At 40.1% G+C, this 16,044-nt stretch overlaps 1 protein-coding gene and 1 long non-coding RNA gene across 4 annotated transcripts in view; one reads left to right on the top strand and one right to left on the bottom strand.

The window, feature by feature from the left end:
- The window catches only part of ELOVL6 (ELOVL fatty acid elongase 6), a 139,980-nt gene that overhangs the window by 89,511 nt on the left and 34,425 nt on the right, over positions 1–16,044 (bottom strand). The gene's annotated exons all lie outside the window — the stretch shown is intronic.
- LOC147915876 (uncharacterized) lies at positions 8,584–15,450 on the top strand. Of its 2 annotated transcripts, none has more exons than XR_015553845.1 (3): positions 8,584–9,074; positions 13,006–14,003; positions 15,127–15,450. It is a non-coding gene; the product is annotated as an uncharacterized LOC147915876 (long non-coding RNA). The 2 variants fall into 2 exon arrangements; XR_015553844.1 differs by having other exon boundaries at positions 8,589–9,074; positions 13,006–13,091; positions 13,897–15,450.

Here is a 16,044-nt window from a genome sequence, read left to right as displayed (position 1 = left end):
ATGCCACGATAGAATGGCTACAGATTCCAGGTATATTTAAAATAATCAGAATCAGTTGGGCAGATAAATAGACCCCCCCCCCTTGTTTCTATTATCTTCCTAAACCACAGGTTCTCATTACTGCATCTCCTGGGGCAGGTTTTAATCCTTCCGAACTCCACCTCCAGAGATGCTAAGATGATTGCGTTGGTGATTGTAAAAGCTTCCCAGGTGATTACAACGTGGGACGTGCAAGTCACATGAAGAACCACTATCCTAGATAATGAGCATTACTACAATGCAGTGCAAGAATAAGGAAGCACACAACCATTGAAAAAGGACATCGAACAAACATTCTCTGCAGAATACTGCCTTACTGGGCATACCTCCAAATACGCCTGTAGAAGAGGAAGACAAAAGAAAATCAGAACCTGCTGGAAAAGTAAGATTCCACCAGAGCCACCTTGAAAATGCAAGAGGTTGTTACTGAACCTGCCATGGTGGGTGAAATCTAAATATTCAGGAAGTGAAAATGTTTTCTTGAGTGGGAGGCGTGTCTGGAAAGAGGATTAAGTAACAAGTGACCTAGAATTAGGATGTGATTCTCCCCGAAGGACTGCTGCAGGGGGGATCATGAAAGGTAAGACTGTGCTCCCTCCAAAATCTCACCGATGTACATTAACAGAAATAAAAAGGCCCCATGTGTGATGAAATACATGCTTCTTTTTCAGGAAAGAAAGACAGGAGGATTGAATCCCTTTCTGCAAGCAGCTAGTTTTGCGCTTCCTTGGTTAATTAAATAAACATTTGGTTAATGAATGTCTGCCTTGGGACAAACAGATCATGAAACTAAAAACAGCATCCACACCAAAAGCAAACCCTAAAAAAAAATCTTGAAGCCGTGGCAAAGCTGGTAAAAGATGCCTTTTCCTCACTCTGCGTAATTGATGTGTAACAGCCTGTGCGAACGGACTAATCATCTTTCGGACCCGTTTTTGGCAGATTTGGAGAGGAGGACGGTCCAAGAGTAAAAGGCCAGGGCCTCTTTGGTCTCCCTGTAGCAAGGCCAAAGCCCAGGAGAAGAGGGGAGTGAAAGAAAGGCTCAAACATCTGATACACCCCTAGTGTCACGTGTCCCCTCCACAAGGACTGCATAATAGGAAAATCATTTGTATCTGCAACATGAAGCAGGAACACCTGGTTCTTCTACTGTGGGCAGGTCAGATGCCAAATTATACTACAGACATGCGCCACATAATGACGTGTAGGTCAACAACGGACCGCATAGACAACGGTGGTCCCATAAGATGAGTACCATGTGGCCTAGGTGTGTAGCAGGCTGTACCATCTAGGATTGTGTGAGTACTCTAGGATGTTCGCACAACGATGACATCGCCTAACGGCGCACTTCTCAGACTGTGCCCTGTCGTTAAGTGATGCATGACTGTAGACAGTAGTAGGGACAGGGGAGTGACCAAATAATCTGTAAAATATATCTTAAGGATATTTTATCTTTCTTAAGAAGAAAACTAACAGGTAATTTAATAAACATTTATTGAATGCCAATTACCTCAAGGAATTCTATATCTGCTATGGAGGATATAAAAACACCCTCACGGCATTATACACGAGTGTATTAGCCTAAATGACACTTTGTTCACTTTATTGTTAAGTTAATTTTTAAAAGGAAGTAGGGGGCCAGCCCAGTGGCACAGCAGTTAAGAGCACGAACTCCGCTTTGGTTCGCAGGTTCAGATCCCAGGCGCGCACCGACATAATCACTTGTCAGGCCATGCTGTGGCAGTGTCCCATATAAAGTAGAGGAAGGTGGGCATGGATGTTCGCCCAGTGCCAATCTTCCTCAGCAAAAAAGAGGAGGATTGGCATCGAATGTTAGCTCAGGGCTGATCTTCCTCACCAAAAAAAAAAATAATAAAATAAATAAATAAAAGGAAGTAGGAAATACATATTCATGAAGGTAAGAAATGGAGCAAAGATCAGTGCATAATATTCTGGCATCTAATTGCAAATCCTCTTCTAGGAACAGGAAGGACTAAACCAATACATTTAAATGGTAATTAAATACTCAGTTACTTTATATAGAAATACAAGGGTAAACCAAAGTTCATGAATATAGTACATTGAAAACTAAGTTTGCCAAATCAGTTACTTATGCTTTAATACATAGTTTAAGAAAATCATTACATTATTTTATTGCATTTTTTTACAATTTGCTGCATTTATCAACATATATAGTACTCCAATCATATATGCTCCTATTTTACTTTATATTAAGTAAGAGTGCATCTTTCCATGTCGGTACATATTCATCCATTTCCGCAGAAATAGATGTAGGGCTACACAGTGGACCATTGTATGGATGGTCTGTAATTTAACTCACCCCATTTTGAATATCACAAAAACTTTAAACCAAACATGATGCGATTTATTTTGTGCCACCTATGGGATTAACCTACACATTTCCTCTAATCACAGTCTATTTACTGAGATAGGAACACAGCTCTGAGGAAGAAAAACTCCACGCTCATTGACATCTTTCTGTATCCCATTTTTCTGGCAAGAACCAGAACAAAATGTAACAACCATTCTCTAATTAGCGACCAAGAAGTTGGATAACACATTAAGTTAAACAAATAGTCATGACTCGCAAAGCTTAGCCTAAGCTCTAACACCACACTTAGTTTGCACAGTTGCTTTATTTTACCTAGACTTTGTGATTTAGTTTTTTTCTGTCGTTTGTCTGTAAAACCAAGACAATAATGTACCTGACAGAATGATGATAGTATTTGAATATTGGATGCTTTATTTAAAAAGTCTTTTCCTTTATTCCTTTGGGCAAAAAACTTCTCTGGAGTGCCTACCACGTGCCAGGTGTACCCGGGGAAAAAGACAGACACAACCCTCTACTGTCACAGAATGAGTGACACCGAAGGGGGTCTGCCAGTCAATAACATGTGTGAGGTCAATGAAAACAATTTGATGACTAAAGATATTTTGCTTAATCACATGAAGAAAAATAAATGTTTTTCCATTTAAATTAGTGAGATTTAAATTTATACTATAAAAATAATAAATGCACACAGTTAAAAAAACTCAAGTAATACAAGAAGAGTCAAAATGAAAGCCAAGTCTTCCTTCCCACTGACTCCCAACTCCACTTCTCAGATTTATATGCATATTTGTGTGTATTAATATATGCAAATACACTTTTTTTTTTTTGATGAGGAAGATTGTCCCTGAGCTAACACCTGTGCCAATCTTCCTCTATTTTGTATGTGGGACGCCACCACAGCATGGCTCGATGAGCGGTGTAGGTCCGTGCCCAGGATCTGAACCCACGAACCCCAGGCTGCCAAAGCGGAGCACGAAAATTTAACCACTATGCCACCAGGCCGGCCCTGCATATATACTTTTTAAAAACTATATTTTAAATACTATCGTACATCTTGATGCTTTTCACTTACAGCAACGTATCTTTGAGATCTTTTCACATCAACACGAGATTACACCTCAGTCTTTTTAACAGTTAATAAAGGATGCAAAATTACCCTCAAAAACAACTCCAAAAAGTACAGAAATTTATACTTCCATCAACATATTTTCCCATACTCTTTAGCATTGAGACGGTTCAAAAATTTTAATCTCTCATAATCTAAAATATGAAAGTATTATCTCATTGCTGTGTTCTTTTATTTCTTCAGTGATGCATACATTTAAGCATTTTCTTCATGTCTGGTGAAAGAAATAGCTAAGAAACACTGCTGTTGTTGTGAACTTTCTGTTTATGCTTTTTATGTACCTTGTTATTGATTTTATCTTTCTTATTTATTTGTAAGATCTCTTTTACCATTAGAGAAATTGGCACCTAAAGGAAACAAAATTTAAAGTCTTTTTAACAATACATAATGTTTACTACTATTAAATACAAACACACACATACACTATTGAATGCCTTGATTTTTATCACTTGAACAATGTATCTTGTGGATCTTTCCATCACAGCATGTAGAGCTTGACTTCCTTCTTCTCACAGTTACATAGTGTTCCATGGCTTCAGCGTGCCATACTTGATCACATCGTTCTCTGTTGGAAGGTATATACACTGCCTTGAATTATTTGCTATTACAAACAACGCTGCAAAGAATAGTCTTGCACCTGCATCTTTTTGTACACATATGTAAGGGGGGAAATTCCAGTCATGGGCAAAACGAACATACATTTAAAAAATTTTGACAGATACAGTAGTCTCCCCATATCCATGGGGGATATGTTTCAAGACTGCCAGTGGATGCCTGAAACTGTGGATAGTACCGTATCCTGTATATACTGTGTTTTTCCCTATACCTACATACATATCTAGGATGAAGTTTAATTTATAAATTAGGCACAGTAAGAGATTAACAACAATAACTGCTCTTTGGCATATCTGAATTGCCAGCATCACTACTCTTGCACTTTGGGGCCATTATTAAGGAGAATAAGAGTGACTTGAACATAAGCCCTGTGATACTGTGACAGTTGATCTGATAACCAAGACGGCTACTAAGTGACTAATGGGCAGGTATCGGATACAGGGTGGATCCATTGGCCAAAGGGATGAGTCACATCCCTTTGAGCAGGATGGCGTGAGATTTCATCACGCTACTCACAACGACAGGCAATTTAAAACTTATGAATTGTTTATTTCTGGAATTTTCCATTTAATACTTTTGGACCACAGTTGACTGTGAGTAACTGAAACTGAGGAAAGCAAAGCCATGGATAAGAGGGGACTACTGTATTGCCTAAAGTTCTCAAAGATGGTAGCCATTGATTGTCCCACCAATAATGCACATGACTGCCTATTCTCCACACCCTCAATGCACCAATAGTGATCAAATTTTAAGATCTAGCTCTTCCTCAACTCTTTACCGAGTCTTCTCTTCTTACTCTTTCCTCCCTCATCTGCTCCTGCCACCCTGGCCCCTTGTCAGATATGCTCCTGCCAGAAAGGGCCTCTTCTTGGGCCCTTTCCTCAGCCTGGCATTTCAAAACCTGCACAGCTCACCCTCTCTATCTCATAGTCTTTGCTCAGATGTCATCTTTCCTAACATCCCAGTAGATCCGTACCTTCCAACTGCCCCAACTCCACCCTGGCCTTCCTGTTCTGCTTTCCTCCAAAACCATCAGACAACTACATATATAAACTATTAATATGTACTATATGGCTAACTTATTTGTTTATGGTCTGTCTCTTGCTACTAAAATGTAAACTTCATGAAGGCAAGGACTAAAAATGGTATCTTATTAAATAATTTTCACAACTGTGCCATTTTACAAATTTCAATTGACACCAACTTCACGGTAGTAAAGCTTCAGATATTTTTAATTTATTCAAATTATGCTCTCTAGGTTGTTGTAACAATAAAATACTGAAAACATGCATGTTGCCCATATGTTGCTACAATGTGCACTGATTTATGAAGTGCTATTTTCTGTAGAAAGTTTAACTAAAAAAGGAAATGATAAACTGTTTCATGTGAAACATTGAATATAGTCATGTATCAAATAAAAAGGCCAGGAAACAGGTAAACAGAGAGGGAAGGAACGTGAATATCTCACACCCTGACTCCTTTGAGGTTTTAACTGTTGCTTTTCCATTCAGTGGATTCTTGTGTCTAATGGAAAACTCTGTAAGATGGTTCTTCTGACATAGTAGATTTGTATTAAAACAGAATTCAAGTCATTATCCAGTACAACCAGCAAAGGATGCTGCTATATGAAAGAATGCCACCCCCTCCTGTAATGGTGATGGGGTGTATAAGGTACAGCCTTCATGGAGGGCAAGTGGACAATATCTACCAACATTTCCAGCGCAATTCGATCCATGTGTAGCCTACAGATATACATACACAGTATCTCCAATAATCAATTTGATCCATATATAGCCTACAGATATACATATACAGTATCTCCAACAATAAACGATTGGAAACAACACAAATGTCCATGTAATGGAATAATATGCAGCCTCAACAGCAATATAAAATACAGAAGCTCCTTTTTTACTGAAATGAAATATATATGTATGTGTGCATAAAATGTTTAAGATGTAATGTTAAGAAATGAAGATACTTGGGCCTGCCCGGTGGCGCAAGTGGTTAAGAGTGTGCTCTCTGCTGCGGCGGCTCGGGGTTCGCCGGTTGGGATCCTGGGCGCGCATCGACACACCGCTTGTTAAGCCATGCTGTGGCGGCGTCCCATATAAAGTAGAGGAAGTTGGGCACAGATGTTAGCCCAGGGCCAGTCTTCCTCCGCAAAAAAGAGGAGGATTGGCATCGGATGTTAGCTCAGGGCTGGTCCTCCTCACAAAAAAAAAAAAAGGAGAAATGAAGATACAGAATATTATGTATTGTGTACTACCATTCGTGTTTAAAATTAGAAAAAATAACATATATAATCGATCCTCATTTTTCACAGATTCTGTATTTGCAAGTTCTCCTACTCACTACAATTTATTTCCAACCGCCAAATCAATACTCAAAGCCCTTTCACGGTCATTTGTGAACAAGCTCAGAGCAGCAAAAAGTTGGAGCCACCTGACCCGCTCTTGTGCCCAGCTCACGAGGAGCAAGGCAATGGTTTATGCCTCTTGCTCCAGCTCTCACACTGTAGACAAGTGTCCTTTCAACGTCATATTTAGTGCCACGTCTTTTGCACTTCTGTGAGCGATTTTGCTGTGTAAAATGGCCGCCAGTGCTGAAATGCTGTCTAGTGTTCCTAAGTAAAGCCTGTGATACACTTCATGGAGAAACTTCGTGTGTTAGATAAGCTTCCTTCAGGCATGAGTCGGAGTGCCAGTGGCTGTGGGTTCAATGTTAATGAATCAACAATCTATATTAAATAAGATATACACACCAAACAAGGTTACGTATTGATCAGTTGTCAAAAATGCTGTGACCAGAGGCTCTCAGGAACCTAACTCTCTAGTTCCCCTCAGTACACTGGCTCTGTATTTGCTAATTCAGTGTTTGTGGTGACTTTATAGAACATAAGTACCACAAACGATGAGAAGTGACTGTATTTGTAATTGCTTTTATGTGTGCACAGCATCTCTGTAAGGGTACACTGGTTATCCACAGGGAGGGGCACTGTGGTCTATAAAGGGGTACATTCTTTTACACTGAATACCCTTTCCAGTGCATACTCTTGTGCACATTTTGGGGGTATATTGTTATACCATGCTTATCTTAAATTATTATTATTATTTTTTTTTGTGAGGAAGATCAGCCCTGAGCTAACATCTGCCAATCCTCCTCTTTTTTGCTGAGGAAGATTGGCCCTGGGCTAACATCCACGCCCATCTTCCTCTACTTTATATGGGATGCTGCCACAGCATGGCTTGACAAGCGGTGCCTTGGTGTGCACCTGTGAGCCGAACCTGGGAACCCCGGGCCGCCGCAGCGGAGTGAGCCCACTTAACGACTGCACCACCAGGCTGGCCCCTTAAATTGTTTTTTAATGAATAAAATTAAAGTTAAAAAAATAAATCAAAAGAATGCTAACAGCGAATGTTGAACACATGGTTTTAGAGGCTATCCACTGTAGAATTATATAGATGATAGACAACAAAATACCAAAATTCTCTCTCAATTTTAGTCAGACTCAGTAAAGCTTTAATATTGGTATTTCAAGAGTCTGTAATGGAACATTTTGCTGAATATAGGTATTTTGGATGATTTCTTTCCCCAGAAAATTTTTTTTTGCCCTTTTCCCTCCTATCTCCCTGCTGCAAATATAAAATAGGAGATCCTGATATATTTCTATCTGGACTCTGGACTAAGGGCAAATCGAGCCATACTTTGGTAAAGGAATCATTTACTGGCAGCTTCTCCACTCATTTAACATGTTATAATTTTCACTGTTAATCCCCTTAGTTCCCTCATCAAAGCCACTCCTCGAGAGTGGGGAGGCGATGCGGGCACCTCCACTGAAGACCTGCCATGCTTCCGTTTGCAGCAGGGGTCAATCTGCCTTCTTAAGATGAAAACTCCACAACGAATGCTTAACCACTAGACTTAACTGCAATGATGTAGGCAGGCAAGCTCAGAATCGAGACTTATAACACCACATTAATAACATATTTTAAGGTTCCCAAAACACAGCGCATGGCATAACCAAATTCTACTCTCTACTGAATTTCTCCTGCACGCCAGGCACTTGATACACGTGATCTAATTTGATCCTCACAACTCTGAGAAGCAGTTCCTGTGATACTCATTCAAGACGAGGAACCTGAGTCTTCAAAGTGAAACCGAGCACGAAGAGGTTAAAAAGTCTTCCCTGGGCTAGAAGAAGAGAGCAAGAACTTGGAGATAAGCTTTGCTAACTGCAGCTGTGCACATCCAGCATCATTAACTGTTTAAAACTAACGAGGTCTTTCTGTCCCTCCTTAGTATATAGTGAGCTGTCTTTCCCAGGAAATCAAGGTCCAGACATCAAGATTCAGCCTCACAAGGCCAAACGCAGGCTGAAGATGAAAACTAATTAGAAAAGTCCAGACCGTCAAGGGAAAGAAATTCAGTCTTCAAGGCCAAATGCAAGCTGGTGGGAAGGGGCCAACCAGCACGTCCACAGGCTCTTCCTCCCTTACCTAAAACCCCAGCACATGCTCTCCCTCACAACCTTGAAAACCCCTTGCCTCCCATCTTTTGGGGAGACGGGACAAATTTGAGAGCTCTGATCTCCCGGCTGACGTCACCCGAAATAAAAACTCTTTCCTTGCCATAAGCCTGGGGTTCCAGTTTTATTTGGCCCCTCTTGTGTGGCAGGTAAAGGACCTGGGTATATATCCGTTAACAATTTGGCAAGCCAGCCAGGAGGCTCTTTGTCCATGGCTCCGTGGCCCCGGGCCGACTGGGATTTCCTGGGAAGCAGTCCCGGAGCTGCCTAGGTAATTTGCCCTAGAGACTGCCCCCAGTACTTTCCGTCTGACCTGGCACCGCTGACCCCAAGCACATTTTCTTATGGCAAGGAAACAGGCTCTAGAATTGTTTGTTTTTGCTTCTGGTGAGTCGGACTCAATCTGGAGTAGGGTAAGTTGCCTCGGATGTACACCGAGAACTCCCTTCCCCTCCATCTGGGGTCCTATCTCCTTGAAAGGCAGGGCCATCTGGTTGACAAGGCACCCTACCAGAGTGGGAATAGTTGTAGGACTTTTACCCGGAATCTGTTGGGTGCACTTGTCTGTTCTGTTTGGGATTCCATCTGGCTGTCTGTTCTGTATGTTTGTAATTCTGAAAGGGGGGGAACTCCATCTGTCCCCAGGAAAAGCTCTCTGGGCCACCTCTTGGCTAAATGGGCTAACTTCAGCTATAAGCCCACGTCCAAGAAGATAATTTTTGCTTGTAACACCACATGGCCACAATATTCCATAGACGCCAGAGAGAAAATGGCCAAAATGGGATAATTTCAGTTTACCCAAACTGATGTATTTGCTTATGCAATTGGAAAAAGCCAGCTACAGAGTTGAGCAACCAGTGGGAAGCCTATGTTAATCTTTTGAGGCTTCTAAATGAAATCAGGAATACTGTACTGCCTCTTTAAAAGAAAATAATTAAACATGCCGGGCTGGGGGATGCCAGCGGCCCCGCTGACGAAATGAAACCAAAGCTGCTCTCTCACTGAGCTTCCCTACTTCAACTCCCCTGAAATTCCTGATCTAAAATGAAGCAAGTGAAAATAAGTAAACTTTTGAGGTGATTTGGAATTGTAATGGCCATTCTGGGGAACTTTCTGTTTCAGATGAGTCCACCTTAAGGGTCACCCTTAAAAGAGAGGATTCAAAACCTCTCATGATGGGATGCAATCTTTAATTAATACACTGAAACTTCTAAAAGACAAAGTTATTTCAAAAACAGCCGTGAAAAGGCTTACAGTAAAAAGAAGGAATATTTAGTAAATATTTTTGGCCATCTGAGCAGATCTACCTGCTAGAAAAATAGTTTGGATCTGTTTTTCTGAGTTTTGTACCTGAGACCTGGTTAAAATTTTGAGGATCTCTGTTTGTGTTTATCTGTCTCTGTGTGTATTTGTCTGCCTCCAGATGGTACAGTTTCTAAAGGAGCTCTATTTAATTGGCTTGGAGTAAACATTTTTACAAGTTATTTCTAAATGTAATAGAGCTAGCCCAGATGTCTTTCAAGTTAACATGATATAAAATGATCTTTAATAAATGAAAAGCTTGGGCAGGCCCCGTGGCTTAGCAGTTAAGTGCGCGCACTCTGCTGCTGGCGGCCCGAGTTCGGATCCGGGCGCACACTGATGCACCGCTTCTCCGGCCATGCTGAGGCCGTGTCCCACATACAGCAACTAGAAGGATGTGCAACTATGACACACAACTATCTACTAGGGCTTTGGGGGAAAAATAAATTTAAAAAAAAATTAAATTAAAAAAAAAATAATAAATGAAAAGCTTAAGTTTGTTGGTTTAGGGGCGGCCCCACGGCTTAGTGGTTAAGTGCGCGCGCTCCGCTGCTGGCGGCCCGGGTTCAGATCCTGGGCACGCACCGACACACCACTTCTCCAGCCATGCTGAGGCCGCGTCCCACATGCAGCAACTAGAAGGATGTGCAGCTATGACAGACAACTACCTACTGGGGTTTTGGGGGAAAATAAATAAATAAATAAAATTAAAAAAAAAAAAAAAGATTAAAAAAAACAATAAAAAAAAACAGTTTGTTGGTTTAATTGAAATAAATATGTTTTCAGAGTTATCAACATTGGATATGATGGAGACATATAGCCTGGGTTCACTGGTCAAATGAGCTCATGTTATCTCTGTTGCAAAATTTGTCAGCAAAAGTAATAACAGAATAATGACTGTTTCCGTCTGATGTCTCATAAGGTTTTTGTTGGCAATCTAAATATAATTATTGGGAACAAATAAACAAAATAGATGTGAAAAGGATGAAAGTTTTTGGGGGAACCTTTTTAACAATAATTATGTTTTGTGGTATATATGCTTGAAAAACAGCTCCCAAAATCTTTTTGGTAACTTGAAACTGTAGAGTTTTGCTAAATTAAGTTAATAAAAATTTATTGAGTCTCTGGGTCATTTCCACATAACATAAAACATTAAAAATTCGTTACTAAGCATAGATTTGTCTGCCTTTGGTTTCTTATCTCAGAGAAACTGAAAGATGCTTGGGTTTATTGATAAACATGTTTTGTATATGTTGAGAAATTTTCTCTGAGAAAGTACATATTTCTGGAAAGTCTATATACAAGGAAAATAAAATGTATGTTGTCCGTAAAGAAGGTATAAAGAATAGAGATATTTTGGGGCCGGCCCGGTGGCACAAGCGGTTGGGTGCGTTCGCTCCACTGCGGCAGCCCGGGGTTCGCCTGTTCGGATCCCGGGCGCACACCGACGCACCGCTTGGCAAGCCATGGTGTGGCGGCATCCCATATAAATTAGAGGAAGATGGGCATGGATGTTAGCCCAGGGCCAGTCTTCCTCAGCAAGAAGAGGAGAATTGGCAGATGTTAGCTCAGGGTAGATCTTCCTCACAAAAAAAAAAAAGAATAGAGATATTTTTGTTTGTTTTGTTAAGAAAGATAAATTTGTCCTAAAGTACTAGAAAAGAAAAAAAGAAGAAGACATGGGACAAATTCTAATTGTAAAAAGTAAGTGACAGAAGGTTTGTGAAAGTAAAACCCTGAGGAGTTTTGTACATGGTCAAGTTGGCTAAAGTAAGCTGGTGGAAAATTAGGATTGGCTTTCTCTCTTATAAAGGTAATTTTCTTAAACTTTGGTCTGTTCTTGATATAGAGGTTAAAAAGGTGTTCCTTTGAGTAAGTCTATGTAAAAGACAGAACATCTATGTTTTGTTAAAATAATTTCCTATGTTCCAAAGGACTGAGGTCTCTCTATTAAGGTTTTTGATTTTGTTTTTTGACTGTTTTAACTCCGTTTGCCTTTGACTGTTTCTGTTGTCACCTTGTTTAAATGGATAACTAGGCATTGTTTCCTATTTGACCAAGTGTTTTAAAACCTTTTGATAGTTTGATGAACTTCCCCCAAATTAGAGTCTTTTTTTGACTTAAAAAGAAAACTTTGAGAATTTCCAATCAGCCCTGAGATTTCTCAAAAAATTTGTTCTCTTTCTATAAAGAGAAAAATATTTAATTATACTTACTTGGTATGTTAAATTACATGGGAAATATTGTCAAATAAATAATAATAAGTCTTCCTGGCTTATATTGTATGGATAAATGTTATTAATAAGTGTTTTTTAAAAAATATATAAAATCCCAAAAGTTCTGATCTGTCCTGGTTGTTCAGTCATAATTCTGGTTATTATCTCAAAGTATTGTATGTCACAGAGATAGCCAAGTGTCTTTATCAATTGCCATTTTTGAATGTTTTGTTATTTGCAGAAGGTTGTTGTTTTACTCTGATGTGTTTGCAAATATGTTTCATCTTTGGAGAAATTCATGGAAAAGACTCTGACACTTGCTCTAAAATACAGTTTCTGATAAACTTTCAGATTATAAAACTAAACCAGGTAAGAAATTCCAGAATTCTAACTGAAAAACTGATGGCCTCATGAAACTGTTAACAGAAGATCAAGAGTTGGTTATATGAAACTAAGTAAACTGACAAGAATGATTATAATTTTTATGACTTTTTATTTGAAATATTGTTGATTATTATTATTTTTTTTTGTGTGAGGAGATCAGCCCTGTGCTAACATCTGCCAATCCTCCTCTTTTTTGCTGAGGAAGACTGGCCCTGGGCTAACATCCGTGCCCATCTTCCTCCACTTCACATGGGACGCCACCACAGCATGGCTTGCCAAGCAGTGTGTCAGTGCACGCCTGGGATCCGAACCTGCGAACCCCGGGCCGCCGCAGCAGAGCACGGGCACTTAACCGCTTGCGCCACCGGGCCGGCCCCTGTTGATTTCTTTTAATGTTTTGTTTTTTCAGGTTTAAGAAAAACTTTTTCTCTTTTCTCTTAAGGAACTGACTTATAGCTTTGTAAGCAGAATTGAAGCATTTATTTTTTCTTCCTACCTGATGATCCCTCCAGAATTTGAAAACCCCTAGTAAGTGAATGTTCTTATTTCATGGCAATACAGTTGTCTGCAAAAGTTCAATAAGAATCTGTTTTTCTTATAACAGGAAACAATTGGAAACATTGGTTATATTATCAGAGCTTTGACTAGAACATTATATTTAAAAAGCATATACAAGCTCGGATATGAGCAGACAGTTTCCGAGAAATAAGGATTGGACTTGATGGAATAAAGCTACAGCATTCCCAAACAGCAACCTTAAGGATAAGTAAGGAAGGTCACTATCTGGCAGGTGCCTGGAACCTCACTATTTTCGGGAACCTCAAAAGAAGAGAGGAATTCACCCAAATCTGTAGATATTACAGGCAAATCTGATGACAAGTCATTGGCTTGGCTTTCCTGGCCTCGAGAGGCCTTTAAAGTTTGATCTGAGATTCCTTATAAGAAATTCCAGAAAAGCAGATTCAGAAGAGCCTATATGATCAACTGCTATTCCTGCTGGACTTATGTAAATAATTGGGCCAAGTTCATTAAAACTAGACTTATTTTGCAAACCAATGAGTCTTAATTTGGCTATCTTTGGTAAAAGTGGGGGTGATTTTAGAGAGAAAAATTATGTTTCAACAGAAACTATAGTACATATTTATGGATGTTGGATTCTCGTTCTGTTAATTGTCTTTGAGGTTTTTGTTTTCTATCTGTAAACTGGACTGGATCCTGAATTCTAGTTTCCTCAAATATCCGGTACAGATCTCCAAATTGATGTTTTCAATGTTTTTTTTCTGTCCTTTTCATTTGGAATCATTGAGAACTAAAACCATCCTTTCTCCTGAAGCCCTGCAAACTGAAGCTGGACGACTTGTTACAAACCTAAGCGAGGGCACCATGAGAGCCCATGTTTGGACAATCTTCATGCCCGTTGCTGTGTAAGCCACTTACAAGGTATTACCTGAATGACTGATGACATCACTGGAGACATTGTAAACTGCAGGGGATGCTTCAACCCTGATATCTGGAGATCTTCTTGACTGGCTGTCTCCTGAGCTTAGAAATTGGTTTATAATTTTCCTCAATCATTAACCTTGTTTTTATTTTTGTTTCTCTAAAAATGCTTCTTATTAAATATCTGGTTACTTGCTTACACAATGTAAGCCTAACTTTGGTAGACCCTTTCTATGTTCTAGAGATGATCCAAAAGACCTGGAGGGAACTTGAACTAAGAAACTAGGCACTGGCAGGTGTTTCTCTGCACCATCTTTGTCATAGAGACTGGGTCCTATTGAAATCCTGGACTTCATCCCTGCTGAATGGGACCGTATGAGAAATGCCACAGCAAATATAAACCATGCCATAAAAAAAATCACAACTGGAATCACCCAAACCTTGGGTGACTTCATACTCTTGACACTGACTTCTCTGAATGGTCAAGTGAATCCCTAACACACCACAAGTTGCTGTTCAGAAAACGGTCTTCTAAAGATAAGTAATAAATGACTCCCAGGTTCTTACCTTATTTGTTGAACTAAAGACAGCAGGCTACTTGGCTACATCAGATTTCACTTGGGGTTCTAGACACTAACCTTGATTGATTTACAGGCCTCTTTTCCTAGATTCCCCATGGACTGAGGTCCATTATGGAGGGGATACTAAAATTTGGGCTGTCTATTTTACTAATATGTGTGGTAAATGTAAACTTAAGTATTCTTCCAAAGCCATTGATCAGAGTACTAAAATATTAGTCATGCAAAGCATATCTCGCTCTCCCCACCTGGTACCACAAAATATTTTCAAATAAAGGTAAAACAGTTTCATTCCTCTGATCCTGATCTTCACCCTTTTATAGCAGGAAGTAGCTAGAGCGGTCTTCGCCCCCCCATTCCCCAAGGTTGAGAAATGATCATAAGACAGTGGGGATTGAAACTGAGCACAAAGAGGTTAAAAAACCTTCCCTGGGCTAGAAGAAGAGAGCAAGAACTTTGAGATAAGCTTTGCTAACTGCAGCTGTGCATATTCAGTATAATCAACTGTTGTTTAAAACTAACCAGGTCTTTCTGTCCCTCCTTAGTATGTGAGTGAGCTGTCTTTCCCAGGAAATCAAGATCCAGACATCAAGATTCAGCCTCACAAGGCCAAACGCAGGCTGAAGATGAAAACTAACCAGAAAAGTCCAGACAGTCAAGGAAAAGAAATTCAGTCTTCAAGGCCAAATGCAAGCTGGTGGGAAGGTGCCAACCAGCACGTCCACATTCTCCCCCTCCCTTACCTAAAATCCCAGCACTTGCTCTCCCTTGCAACCTTTAAAACCCCTTGCCTCCCATCTTTCGGGGGGACAGGACAAATTTGAGAGCTCTCATCTCCCGGCTGACATCACCCAAAATAAAAACTCTTTCCGTGCCATAAGCCTGGCATTCTAGTTTTATTTGGCCCCTCTTGTGTGGCGGATAAAAGACCTGGGTATGTATCTGGTAACAAAAGGATGAGTAATTTACCTAAGGGCACCCAGGTAGTAAGTGGTACAGCTAGGATTTGAACTAAGTGTTCTGTGTCCAAGGCTACACAGGGAAAAACTGGCTCCTGTGAATGACTATGAACCAAATCATTTAGATAAAAGTAATACAGACGCACACTGAAAATATAATGAACTCCAACTATCAGATATAAACCAAATGTGCAATCAATATCTGACACGTGTTCAGAAACAAAACTGAAAGCAGGAGACTATTCTGGTGCAAAGTTCATCTGATGAGGGCTTTGCCTTTGTTGTGTCCTGTCTGGGATCCTCCTGTTCCAGATGTCCCCAGAACTAGCAAGGTGTTCCCACTTGGTATCATCTCAGTTGATACCTTTAGAGAGCCCTTCCTAAATAAGCAAGTTACACTCTTATCTAGTTTTAGTTAGGCCTCACCTCCTAGCTAAAATGGCTCCCTCTGTCCCCAAGTCACCTCCTACCACATTGTTTCTGAATTTTCATTATAGCACTTAT

The sequence above is a fragment of the Ceratotherium simum genome, chromosome 12 (assembly GCF_057802395.1).
Source record: "Ceratotherium simum simum isolate JZ-2026a chromosome 12, ASM5780239v1, whole genome shotgun sequence".
Taxonomy (NCBI): Eukaryota; Metazoa; Chordata; class Mammalia; order Perissodactyla; family Rhinocerotidae; genus Ceratotherium; species Ceratotherium simum.
The sequence above is the reverse complement of the archived record's forward strand: the minus strand, read 5'-3'. Positions and strand labels throughout refer to the sequence as shown.